At 46.0% G+C, this 13235-nt stretch overlaps 1 protein-coding gene across 1 annotated transcript in view; it reads left to right on the plus strand.

Moving 5' to 3' along the window:
* Positions 1-13235, plus strand: part of PPP1R14C (protein phosphatase 1 regulatory inhibitor subunit 14C) — a 90836-nt gene that overhangs the window by 15704 nt on the left and 61897 nt on the right. The gene's annotated exons all lie outside the window — the stretch shown is intronic.

A 13235-nucleotide genomic window follows, 5' to 3' on the forward strand; every position in this document is an offset into this window, starting at 1 on the left:
GGAAAGACAAGGGCTCCCCGCTCCTCAGTGACGTGCACTCTTCTGTCACAGGGCTTTACGATATTAAGAGCAGCCTTCACTTTTTGAGGCCGCCAGGCGGTTGTTTATTTTTAATTGCAATTAATTAAGGAGAAAGTAAGCTAACAATTTTTGTCATGCTCCATTCTTTATATTGCAGGATAAGCATACAGAATGCTTTTGGAAATCAGGGTGTCCTTATCTTTTTGGGCGGCTGGACTGCCGTGGGAAACCACGTTATCAACTAGAACGTGGCGCCCGTGTGCGGTTTCTTTTGCATTCGCTCTTACAGACTGCGCTCGTTTCCAGTTGCTCCGGTCAGCACCTCCTTCCTTCAGTGAGGTTGTTTCATGCATTTGTACTACAGTTAGACCGCCTTGTCAATTTCTGCATTCCCGCCTAGCATCCCCCGGGCTCCTAAGTGATTATTTTAACTATACATCATAAGATTTATTATTTTTTTAACATTCATTTTTGAGAGACAGAGACAGGGTGTGAGTGGGTGAGGGACAGACACACACACACACACACACACAGAATCTGAAGCAGGCTCCAGGCTCTGAGCTGTCAGCACAGAGCCCAACACGGGGCTTAAACTCATGGACCATGAGATCATGACCTGAGCTGAAGTTAGACCCTTAACCAACTGGACCACCCATAAGACTTATTCTTTGTGCCATAAAGTTCTGTGGGTTTTGACAAATGCATAGTGTCATGTAGACTGTCTTCCAATATCACATCAAATAGTTTCATCACTCTAAAAAAATCTCCTGTGCTCCATCCATTCATCTATTTCCACTTCTCCCCAGGCCCGTTACAACCACTGATCTTTTCAGCATTGCCATCATTTTGCCTTTTCTGGAATGTTATCTAATTGGGACCATATAGTACATAGCTTTTTCAGACTGGCTTCTTTCACTTAGCAATATGCATTTAGTATTCATGTGTGTCTTTTTGTGGCCTGACAGCTCATCTGTTTTTATAACTGAGTAATATTCCATTGTATACATGTACCACAGTTTATTTGTCCATTCTGTTACTGGAGACATCTTGGTTGCTTCAGGTTTTTGGCAGTTATAAATAAACCTGATGTAAACATTGGCAGGCAGGCTCTTATGTGGGTATAAGTTTCAAATCAGTTGGGTAAATATGCCAGATGAATTTTGAGATGCTAAGGGTATGGGTGCTAGGGATACTGCGGTGAACCCAAGAAGCAAAGTCCCTGTGTTCTATAAATAAACATGGTAGGTAAACCAAAGTGGGTTCAGGTCATGAGAAGGGCATCTCTGGGGAAGTTTGTCACATGTGAACCTGGACCTACGTGATGAGAGATGACACCAGCTGTGCAGAGATCAGAGAGCATGAGCTTTCTCCCTGGGGGGCTCAGTTACTGCTAAGACCCTGAGGCAGGATGGACCTTGACGTGGTTGAGGGACTAGGGACAGAAAGAAATGAGAGATGACGTCAGGAATGAAAGTTGTTTTTTTTTTTTTTCTTTAGAGAGAGTACACGTGTGTGTGTGTGTGTGTGTGTGTGTGTGTGTGTATGAGTGGGGGGAGGGGCAGAGAGAGAGAGAGAGAGAAAGAGAGAGAGAGGGAGAGTGAGAATCCTAAGCAGGCTCCATGCTGTCAATGTAGAGCCCTACGTGGAATTTGATCTCATGAACCAGGAGGTCATGACCTGAGCCAAAACCAAGAGTCGGACACTTAACCGACTGTGCCACCTGAATGAAAGTATTTTTTTTATTTTTTTTTTTTTTATTTAAAAAAAAATTTTTTTTTTCAACGTTTATTTATTTTTGGGACAGAGAGAGACAGAGCATGAACGGGGGAGGGGCAGAGAGAGAGGGAGACACAGAATCGGAAACAGGCTCCAGGCTCTGAGCCATCAGCCCAGAGCCCGACGCAGGGCTCGAACTCACGGACCGCGAGATCGTGACCTGGCTGAAGTCGGACGCTTAACCGACTGCGCCACCCAGGCGCCCCGAAAGTATTTTTTTTTTTTTTAAATAGAGAGAGAGAGAGAGAGAGAGAGAGAGTAAGCACACACGAGTGGGGGAGGGGGAGACAGAGGATCCAAGCAGGCTCTGTGCTGTCGGCACAGAGCCCGGGGCTTGATCTCAAGAACTGTGAGATCATGACCTGAGTCAAAGTCAGATGCTTAACTGACTAAGCCACCCAGGCGCCCCTGAATGGAAGTATTTTTTGAAGAACCTCTCTTTTAGCGTAACATACAAGGCACACAAATCCGGAGTGGATAGGCTGATGAATATTCTCACGTTGAACCCACCATGTAACCACTATCCAGATCAAGAAGTGGAGGAACATTGCTAACACCACAGGAGACCCTATTGTGCCCCCTTTCCATCATTAGCCCCCTACCCCACTCCGAGGTAATCTGGTTCACTTGCCTTTTTAAAGAACTTCTCTTGTTCAGCATTAAGGACGTGAGCTACACCCAGGTTGTTGCGTGCCATTGAGGCTTATTCATTTTGGTTGCCATGGAATATTCCATGTGTGAATCTATCACACTTCTTTTTAATCTGTTCTGCTTTCGATGGGCATCTGAGAGGTTTCCAGTTTGGGACTGTGCTGAATTGAGCTGCTGGGAACATTACTGCACGTGTCTTTTGGTGAACATATGTTTGCGTTTCTGCTGGGTTATGTACGTAGTGGTGAAACTGCTGGCTTATGGGATGTGTGTATGTTCAGCTTTCCTGGGTAATTCCAGAAGATTTTACGTGGCAGCCGAAAGCAGTTATACGGACTCACATTCCCACTGCAGTATATGAAAGTCCCATCCTTGCCAACACTTAGTATTTTCCCTTTTTCATTTGAGCTGTGTGGTACACTACCACATTGTGGTTTTCATTTACGTTTACCTGAAGACTTCGAAAGTTCAGCCCCTTTTATATGCCTCTTGATACTTTGGGTATCCTCTTTGTGAAGTGCCTGTTCAAATCTTTTGAGTTGGGTTGTCTGACGTACTGATTTTTATGTATCCTGGCTACTAATCTTTATACACCCTAGCTATCAGTCCTTTGTCAGAAATATGTGTTATTTGAGTATTTCCTCCTATTTTGTGACTTTTAATGTTAAGTGTCTTTTGATGAGAAGTTCTTAATATTGTCGATTGACCAGTTTTTTTGCTCCATGGTTAGGGCGTTTCACATCCTGTTTAAGAAATCTTTGTTTGCTTCAAGGTCATGAAGACGTTCTCCTCTGTTATCTTTTGGAAGCTTCATTGTTTTACCTTTTATATTTAGATTGGTAATCTAGCTGAAATTGATTTTTGTGTATGGTATAAGGTAGGGATCGGATTCATTTCTTTCCCTCCAGTTGACCCTGTACCATTCATTGGAGATGATCTTCTCCCCAGTGCACTGTAGTCACAAATCAGGGGACCTCCTCTGTGTGGCTCTACTATAGATTCTGGTGAGTGTGTTTTAATGTTGGGTTGGGCCTTCCCTTCTTGCTCACGACACTCCATTTCCATTACCTGGCACAATGGCGCATGTGCTAAAATGGTAAATGGTTAGTAAATATCAGCTATTGAAGGAGAAGGTCTCAACTTGCCTTAAGGCAGGAGTATTTAAAATCCCCGGGCTCAGGCTCAAAGAAAAGATACTCACATTTCATTTTAGAAAAGACTTTACTTGACTAGTTAATTCTATTTCTTCACCATGCCCAAATATGGTTTTGGACCCATCCTGCTGATCAAAGTCCTGAACTTCAAAGTCCTGACCTCAGACTATCTGGTCAGTAGTGCTGTATCTATTCAACCATCCATCCACTTCACAAAGAGGATACCCACTTTGTTATGGGCCTACTATGTGCCAGGTATAAAGTAGGACTGTTCAATAATGGGATTCTTTTCGGAGTTTCTATTTTTAATTTTAGAATGTTTGTTGTTTCTTTCTTTACAAGTTAAATGCTTCTTTCTTTACAAGTTAAATACTCTGCACAAGAACGGGAGTTTTTGGAATTTTCTTCTCTTTTGGGGATGGCTTTGCTGTTCTATTATAGTTATTTAAAATTTGTGTGTGTGTGTGACAGTATGGGTAAACAGGCAATAGGCCTAAGGATTAGAACTTTTATGTTGCTATCAGAATATTTTAAAAACAAATAAAACCCTACAAAAGGAAGGAAAGAGGTTAATTTTTTTGAAGCACGCTATTTCATCTAGTGAATTCAATGAGCAGTTAAATACTTTTCTTAGTTTCAGAATTTAGTGGCAGCCCAAAGACCACATTCAGAGAAATAGAGACATGCATTTTCAAGAGGTTGGCACTGTGCCCAGAAGGGGCCAGTCAGTGTCCTTCTGTCAGGTCGTACTACAAGTGGGTGGTGTGCAGGAGGCTGCTGTTGCCTTGGTACCTGTCCTTTGGGGGGCCTATCGATGGCTTCTCCCCAGCCACCATCTTGCTCAGTTATCGTAGTGTCCTGGTTCATGGCACTGGATCTCTCTGCTCCTTGCCTCCCTCCAGGGATGTGAATGAGGAACGGTGGGGTGGGCAGATGGTCTAAGGTGGGGCCAGCCCTGGGCATTAGCTGGAAGATGGGACACTGGAAGAGGCAGCCATGGAGCTGGGCCACGGCCGGCTCTGCCCTCCGCCTCAGACAAAGGAAACAGACTGGCCACAGAACAGGGTGTCTGTGCTGCAGAGTATCACTTACATGACAGAACTTTTACTCGCCTTCATGTTCGTTAATGTTGTCTCTGTTTAGCTTTTAGTTTGTCTCACTCAATGTTTTATATGCTTAGTGGAAATCTCAGCTATCCAGAGGTCGCTAATTCTGCAACCTTAACCCTTTGGAACATAGTGACGAGCCTGTGAGCAGATGGGTAACTTCGAGAACCAGAGGAGCCACCCTAGGGTTTATGTTTTTTATTTATCGGAGAGAGCCTTAGGCTTGCGAGAGTACGTTTACTGTTAACTTTTGCCACAATTCTAAAAAGCCTGGTCTCCTGACTTCTCCGTTCACTGCGATTTAGAAGCAACATACTAACGAGGCTGCTCGATAGAAGTACTGGGAGAAAGTCTACAAGTGACAGCTGACAGCCTGACAGTAAGGGGGTTGACAGAGAATCTATAAAAAGCTCAGAAGATTGGAGCCAACTCATGGAAGACAAAAAGAGCTCTATGGAAGGTCATGTAGCACAATAGAACGTCTGCTCACAGGACTGACCTGAGTCATTAAGAAAATATTAATTCTGTTGGTAGCCTCTGCTTCAGAAGGCAGGCAGATGAGTAATACATTTAGAGAGATTTTCAGAAAAAGAGTCCAGATGTTGGTTATCTGAAATAATTTGCTTACGTAGAACCATTGTTTCCCCCGGGATAGTAAATATTTTTCTCTTTCCCTCCCTGTCTTCCTTCTCTCTTCCTCTCTCTCCCACTTCCTGTCTCCCTGTTCTTGCTTTCTTTCCTGCTTTTTCTCTCTCCCCTTCCTCTCCCTACCCTTCTTTATCCCTTTCTCCCCCACCTCCCTGTCTCCCCTGCTTCCCCTCCCCACCCCCAACACAGTGCAGTTTCCCGCTTATCTTTGTCTTTGAAGGGCACAGATATCTGGTGGGTTGCTGGTAAATGTTCAACAACTGGTTCTCAGGAAAACAAACAAACAAACAAACAAACCCTGATTGATAGCATTTGAAGTTTTCCTTGCTGTGGAATCTCCGTCCATGGTTGATTTCAGGCTACCGTGGGGAAGTCACTGAGTGTGGAGCAGGGACGAGGGTTTCTTCCATCCAGAGACGGAATAGATGTAAGGAGCCTCAAGAGGGTGGATAAGAGTGAAATGTGATAAAGTCATTAAAAAGTAGTAAGTTTGCAGTATTTATTAACGTCGTTTTACTTGAAACGCTACTTGTATGCTTATACAATTAAATTTTTAATGAGCCCACTTACTAGCTGGATCATGAAATCCTTGGATGTATAACAGCTGCCTCTCATGAGCTGTGAGCCTAAACCCCATCAAAAAAAACACCAGCACATACCCAGCCCCTCACGGGCGGGGGATACTGTGCCACTGTATCTGAGCATAACTGCAATCCAAATAACTCTCGAAGACAATCCCAGACGCTCACAGTTCAAAGAGAGCTCAGCGATCATCCATTCTGACCTCTCTCCCTGCCATTTTCATTCCGTCTATAGCCCAGTAAAAGGATAGTCCCAGGCTTTCGCTGCTCGGATTGTCTCGTGGGTGCAGAACCCACGACTGACGGACACGTTTGAAAGTGAAGGGACACGGGCTGGTCAGGCTCCAAACCAGGACTGGAATTTAATCTCTTCCTCCTGCTGCTTCTCCAACTTCGTTCTCATGAAAATAACCTGATTCCTGATTTCATAATGTGGCACAGACATGCTGTGTGTGTAGGGATTAATTTAAAGAATGCCACGTCGTTAAGTAAAATCAGCAAATGGTTTTTAGCCCTTATTATGTGGTAGGTGTTCAGTATCTCCTATTTAAAAAAAAATTTTTTTTTAACATTTATTCATTTTTGAGAGACAGAGAGAGACAGAGCATGAGCGGGGAAGGGGCAGAGAGAGAGGGAGACACAGAATCTGAAGCAGGCTCCAGGCTCTGAGCTGTCAGCACAGAGCCCGACGCGGGGCTCGAACTCACGAGCTGCGAGATCGTGACCTGAGCCGAAGTCGGACGCTCAACCGACTGAGCCACCCAGGCGTCCCAGTATCTCCTATTTTTTGATGAAGAATTTATTTTACCGATTCATCACCCATCTATAAAGGATGTTTATCGTACAGGTTTTATTTAGCCCATATGTGCTTATTGTATATTTATTCATAGGTATGTGTATATGTAAAACCTATATGGATGTATGTACATACACCTATATACTCATTATATGGTATCTCTGACATTCAGAACTAATAGTTCAAGTTATGATAGATCGGAAATATGCGATTCTGTTGGGCCAGGGAGATGAGACAGGTTTTTAGAAGATCTTTCTAACCCTGGGGCATTGGTGCCTTTATGACATGGTTTTTGAGCTCTTTTGTAAAGCTGTATCTTGGTGTGTGTGTGTTAATGCGGCAGACCGTATCAGGGCTCCCGTAGGAGGCCCCGTGGTGTGGTGGGAAGGACAGAGCAAGGCAGGCCTGAATCTGAAGCCCGGCTCTGCTGCTCACCAGCTGGTGATCATTCTTCCCTTGCACTATTGAAAGTCGGTGTTATGGATATTTCTTCTTTCCTTAAGAAGACTTGGTTTGTCATGGGCCTCAAAATAGAAGCTCCTGAGTCTGAGGGTAAAGGTCTTTGGAAATGCTGACACCTTTCCTGGTGGGCACACTTGCGTAACAGGAAGCAGTGGCTGTGTGGGTGCTGTGTGTAATGGGTGGAGGGATGGGCTCCTGGCAAGGAATGTGAGCATGGGAAGCTGAGAGGACAGTCAGGCCATTCCACATCCCTAAGGGTCCAGATTCATCTAGATTCCTCACATGGCTGGATGTGGGCACAAGGCCATGGTATCACATCCCATGCTTGGGTGTCCCCTTGGTGTCACGTCAGCCATATTGTTGTCTACATCATTCAGTCAAATCCTCTCAAGGCCAATGTGGCACTTGCTGTGGCTTTCCTCTTTTTATTGATGGTGTGATGAATCGCTCCAAAAGAGTGAAATAATTTTATTTCGTTTTGGAAATAATTTTAGATTTACAGAAGGGTTGCAAAGATAGTACTGGTGGGTTTTCCCATTTCCCCGTCACCTGTCTACTTCTAATGTTAATGTCTTATGATGTACATTTATCAAAACCCAGACATCAACATTGGTACACTACAATTAGCTAAACTACAGTCTTTATTCAGATTCCCCTGGTTTTTTTTTTTTGTTTGTTTTTTTTTTGTCTTTTCCCACTAATGTCTTTTTTCTCTGGCAGGACCTAATCCAGGATATCACATTGCATCTAGTGGAGTTTGTCTTTGACTTCTCTCGTGTCCCACCGATGCTGAGCCATCTAATCCAGTCCCTTATACCTGCCCTTCTCCATTCTTGTGAAAGTGCGTGAACTTAGCCCCAGCTCCTTACTACCCACATGTGGACCCTGTCATATTATTGGATTCCTGTCCCCAGATTCTCTGACCTTGTAAGCTGCCCAGAACTGCCAGGTGAGCCATCAGAAGACTGACTCTTATCAGGTGGCTCAAAACTCCCCCTGAATGACAGCTGCACTCTCCACGCCTTCTTTTCTAGCCTTCCAACATGACTTGACACCACTTTCCAGGTTCAGCTCCAGCCTTCTAGAGTCCTTCGGACAGGCGGGTCTCTTGGTAGCCTCCTTAACACTGCCTCCTACCACACGATGGCCAGTCTTGAGTCCTTCCATGTGTAGAATCTGTGTCTTCCTTTTATGCTTTATCTTATTCAGTCTTTTGGACAGTACCTATGAGGGTGGCCGCTTAGGAAACTGAGGCACAAAAAGGGTAAGTAACTGGCCATGGTCACACAGCCAGTATCTTGGTGAATAAGGATTTGGACTGAGACAGTCTGTAGACCTTAGGTTTTTAAGCACTCTAGTCTCTTATCTCAAATTCAAGATGGCCCTATGAGTTTTGCTCATGCCATTCCCAATATTCCTTCCCCAAACCCTTCCTTTTTCTTGGTGAGGAGCCTACTCATCCTCCAAAGCCCAACTGAAACCTCATTTCCATGATTTTTTTTTTTTTCATTTTAAGCTGTAACCAATCTGCTTACCCAGTGCTTCTTAGTATTTATAAATCAATTAGAATAAATTCAGTATCTCTCAGCTGGCACTTACCATATGCTGCCTGCGATGTGCTTTCTTATGGGCGTGCATCTAATCTTCCCAATTTGACTGTAAGCGCCTAGAGGATGTGGACTTTCCAAGTCCAGCGATAGTCTTTGTTGAATAAATGTGTTTTAAATAAGTGTGCTTTCCTGGAATATCGTTCGATACTTAATAGTGAAGAGAGTCTCATTTTATTTGAAACATATTATTCATGGCTTAAACTTTGCCTCTGGAGCTGCTATGGAACTTGATTACTCTTGACCAAGTGATACAGTCCAAATCAGCAATGATAATGGTAACTCACATAGCAGTTACTAGGTTCTGGGCTTTATTCAAAGTCCTTTCCCACATTAACTCTTCATCCCCTTAACAAATCTCTGAGCTGGGTATTTTCACCAGTGTTGTTTCAAAAGGGTGGAAACCAGGCAAAGAAAGATCCATTAGGGGCGCCTGGGTGGTTCAGTTGACTAAGTGTCTGACTTCGGCTCACGGTTTGTGAGTTCGAGCCCCGCGTCAGGCTCTGTGCTGACAACTCAGAGCCTGGAGTCCGCTTAAGATGCTTTGTGTGTGTGTGTGTGTGTGTGTGTGTGTGTGTGTGTCTGCCCCTCTCGGCTCATACTTTGTCTCCCTCTCAAAAATAAATAAACATTAAAAATATCTTTAGAAAGATCCAATACCTCACTGAGCGGCAGAGACGAGCTGGTGGAGCGGGTAGGTTTGTCCCCTGTAGGCTGGGTATCGGGCATCTGCTTCAGGGGAGTCCCTTCCTCTTTTTGTGAAGTCAGAGTGGTCATTTACTTAAGGCTATAGAACTTTGATACGCTGAGTGTCTTTTTTGAAACCGTGAGTTCATTACCATTGTGAACCTTTATAAATCTTTCACTCCTTGCTCTTTATGACTGCTCGCTAATTTCCTTTGCAAAATATTACTTTACCCATGAAAAGCACAAAGGAAGGCAAGCTTCTAAGTGTAGAGCATTTCTAAATGCAAGAAAGTCGCTCTGACATTTTCTGGGTGGTGATTCGCTCCCCCCAGGACAGGGGGTAGGTAATTCCCAGAACTCTTACCTTGTGTGCTTTCCCCGTTCTAGTGCTTAATCATTTTATAGCATCTAACCGTGTGTTACTGGGTAACCATAACACATGGCTTTTTTTCCCTCTGCTAGGTTTGAGGCTGCTGTTTTTCTCAGAATCGGTTAAAATAAAACCTGGACATCATACCCCTGGCCTGTTTGGGGAAATGCAGTTCAACCGCCAAGCATACCTGTGGTATTTTTCACTGACGTTTGGGTTTGCTGGCCTTGATGGCCACGTTGGGTCCTGAACATGCCAAGATCCCCTGATAACACGATCCCCAGACCAGCCACACCTAAGTCATAAGTTATTCTACTGAAGAAGAATTAAAAACCCTGCTGTGGGTATTTAGAACGCTGGCCCGACATGGCCTATGTTTTCTTTTATTTATTTATTTTTCCTTTTCTTATAGGTTTATGCTTTGATTGATTACCTAGTTTTCTGGAGAAGGGGTTCTCGTGATAGCAGTGAACGGGAGGGACCCTGCTGGGCTCCACTAGGTGAGGGGCTGTGGGGGTTGGGGGTGGAGCCCATGCAATGAATGCTTGCAGCCAGCCCTGTTGGCCAGGCTGGACAGGACAGCCTGGATCAATTGTCATCTGTACGGGGGTGCCCCTGGCCTCCGTGCGTTACCAAGCCAGGAACTGCTCCTAAAAACTAAGCTCGAGGCAGGGTACCCTTGGCACACTTTGTGTCTGGTTCACTTGCAACTACCTCAAGTCTTGTTTCCTGCGTCAAGGCTTATCACTCAGTTTAAACTGACCTTTCCCCTTGATTGTCCGTCCAAAGGGATGACGGGAGAGCAGCATCGTGTTTCTTTCTACGCAGTCTTATTGGAAATACCGAAAAAAGTCACTGGGCTCAGTAATTGTAACAAGTTTCTTAGTTTGTTCGAAGGACGAGTTCTTGGTCTCACTCGCAAGCTGTTTCTTTTTTTGTGGTGTTTTGGTGGATTCGTGGATTGGCCTCTCGGAGCCAGTGGAGTTTTTTTTAACAATCATCTTCAACTAGTTCACATGCAGACACACACCCTTTCGTTTCATAGAAGGGCCTCCCAGCCTGCAAAGTCGGGCCTAGCTCCCGACACATTGTTTGTGGGGTGGTTTTGCTGTAGAAGTTGCTGACATCACTTTGCCCTCCGGACACCAATAAGCCGGTCTTAACCCTCAGCAGAAAGGATGCAGGCCTTCCCGCCCGCCGCCCCCACCCCCCCCCCCCTACTGTGTATCGGTCAGCTTCTGCTTCAAGAGATGCATCTGGCAAGTTCCAGAAGAACTAAGATGTACTCGCTTTTGTTGTTTCTGTGACGCGATCTGGGGAGAAGAGATGGGAATCGAAATGGTTGTTTGGGCCTATATATGGGTCTCGCTTAATGGCGCCTTGAGGCCAGTTTTCTATTGGGAAGGGAACTATCTTGGTAGATAAGGAGTGCGAATTCCTGCCAGTGTGACTGAGGACTGGACTCTGTCTATTGACAGCAAGGAGTGTAAACACTGGGTCATATGTGGAGCGTCCCAGGGGCAATGGAACGTTTCTGGAGATGTAGCGATTTCACGCCTAACCATGCCTTCTCTTCTCCTTTCTGTGTGCTCCCGTCCCTCTCTTCCTGGGAGAGGGGGGTAGAGAGTGGGTGGGGAGAGCTACTTTATTGGGCCAATGGGACCTGCATCAGAACCCCAGCGGCCCGCCTGTCCAGTGACTCTCCCAGTGAGTAGATGGGGACAGACGTTACCACCAAGGCTGCATCTCCAGCCAGGAAGACGGGCTTCTCTTTGCTGTCTGTGTTTTCCCTGTTTTCTGTACAGTCAAGTTTTACCTCGCTTGGAAACGTGCTCTCCCCCATGGCTGAGCGCTGTGACCACAATCTCCTAGAGGGCTTTGTGTGTGTGTCTCCTGGCACCCAAGATGGCCCCTCACCACACCAGCAGGTACTATGTGGCCTTTGGGCACAGGCTTTGTGCCCTCCTTGTCTGTCTGCAGCCTGTGATCGGGGGCTGGCCTCTCACTGGAAAGGCTTGTAGTGACCTGTCTTGGGCCCACCCGGAAGCCACGTTGGGGGGCCTGGATGAAGGGTCCAGATGGTCTGCCTGGTAAGTCAGCGCATGTCGGAGGCTGGAGGAAACGCCAAGTGTGGGCAGGGGAGTGTGTTGGGGCCACAGGGTCCATGGAAGCCCTATGTGGGATGACAGAGAGGGTGGGGGACCCGCTCAGGAATCCCTGGAGACTCTGGGCTACACCTGGAAGGAAGGGGAGTTACAGCCGGCAGAGATTTGTGACTCTGCTCATATGCATGACCAGCCCTTTGAGTTCACTTCTTCAGTTTAAGTAAAGTCAGCATGATTGATTTATAGACCTACCGGAGATACCTCCACCAAAGAGATAGGTCTAACCTAAGCACAGAAATGGACGCATCACCTTGATTGCTTTGTTTCCTCTTCTGATTTGCGGGATCACCAGAGAGAAAATGATACTTGGCTTTCAAAATTATCGTGGTGGTACAAAATGCCGTGTCGGAAATTCTAAAGAGGATCTTTGTGCTGTCGGTGGTCGTGTCACTGACTGGAAGTGATCATCCGAGAGGAAGACATCGCTAGCCGCGGTTTGTCTGTCTCAATGCCCTTGACCCAGCCAGAGGAGATACGGAGGCATCTAGGTACACTCTCTGATATGTGCATTTTCAAATCTCACAGGTGACTAATTTCTTCATTCACAGAGAAGGAGAAAAAATGAGATCCGTGTACTTCTTGGATGACTGGCTGCAAACGTGCGTGCTGCAGGCAGAGGAAGTTCTCTGGGGAAAGTCAGCCAGCTGTGCTTGTTAGCTTTCTAGAGCCTGTCTGTTATTATGAGTGTAGTCCTTTTGAAAGCTCTGTTCTACTTCCTAAAATACCCTCCCAGTCCACTTCCTCCTGTGGTGTCTGCCTGTCCCGAGAGTAGGGCCAGTGTGGGGAGGCCTGGAGAGAGACGCAGGGAGGAGGGACGGCCCGCACACAGGCCTTCATCCCCACTGTGAGGGGCATGGGCTGCCCAGGGGCAGAGAGTCCCCAGACTTGGGGGCGTGGCCACAGGGACCTATTTTTTTTTTTTTTTTTTAATTTTTTAATGTTTATTTAATTTTGAGAGAGACAGACAGAGCGTGAGCTGGGGAGGGGCAGAGAGAGAGGGAGACACAGAATCCGAAGCCGGCTCCAGGCTGTGAGCTGTCAGCCCAGAGCCCGACGCGGGGCTCGAACTCACAGACGGTGAGATCATGACCTGAGCCAACGTCTGCCGGTCAACCCGGACTGAGCCACCCAGGCTCCCCTGGGACCTATCTTTTCAAATGGAAACTAACTGCAGATTTACCCTTTGTTAGAGTCTGAGTCCTCAAGTATTT

The sequence above is a fragment of the Leopardus geoffroyi genome, chromosome B2, assembly GCF_018350155.1.
Source record: "Leopardus geoffroyi isolate Oge1 chromosome B2, O.geoffroyi_Oge1_pat1.0, whole genome shotgun sequence".
NCBI lineage: Eukaryota > Metazoa > Chordata > Mammalia > Carnivora > Felidae > Leopardus > Leopardus geoffroyi.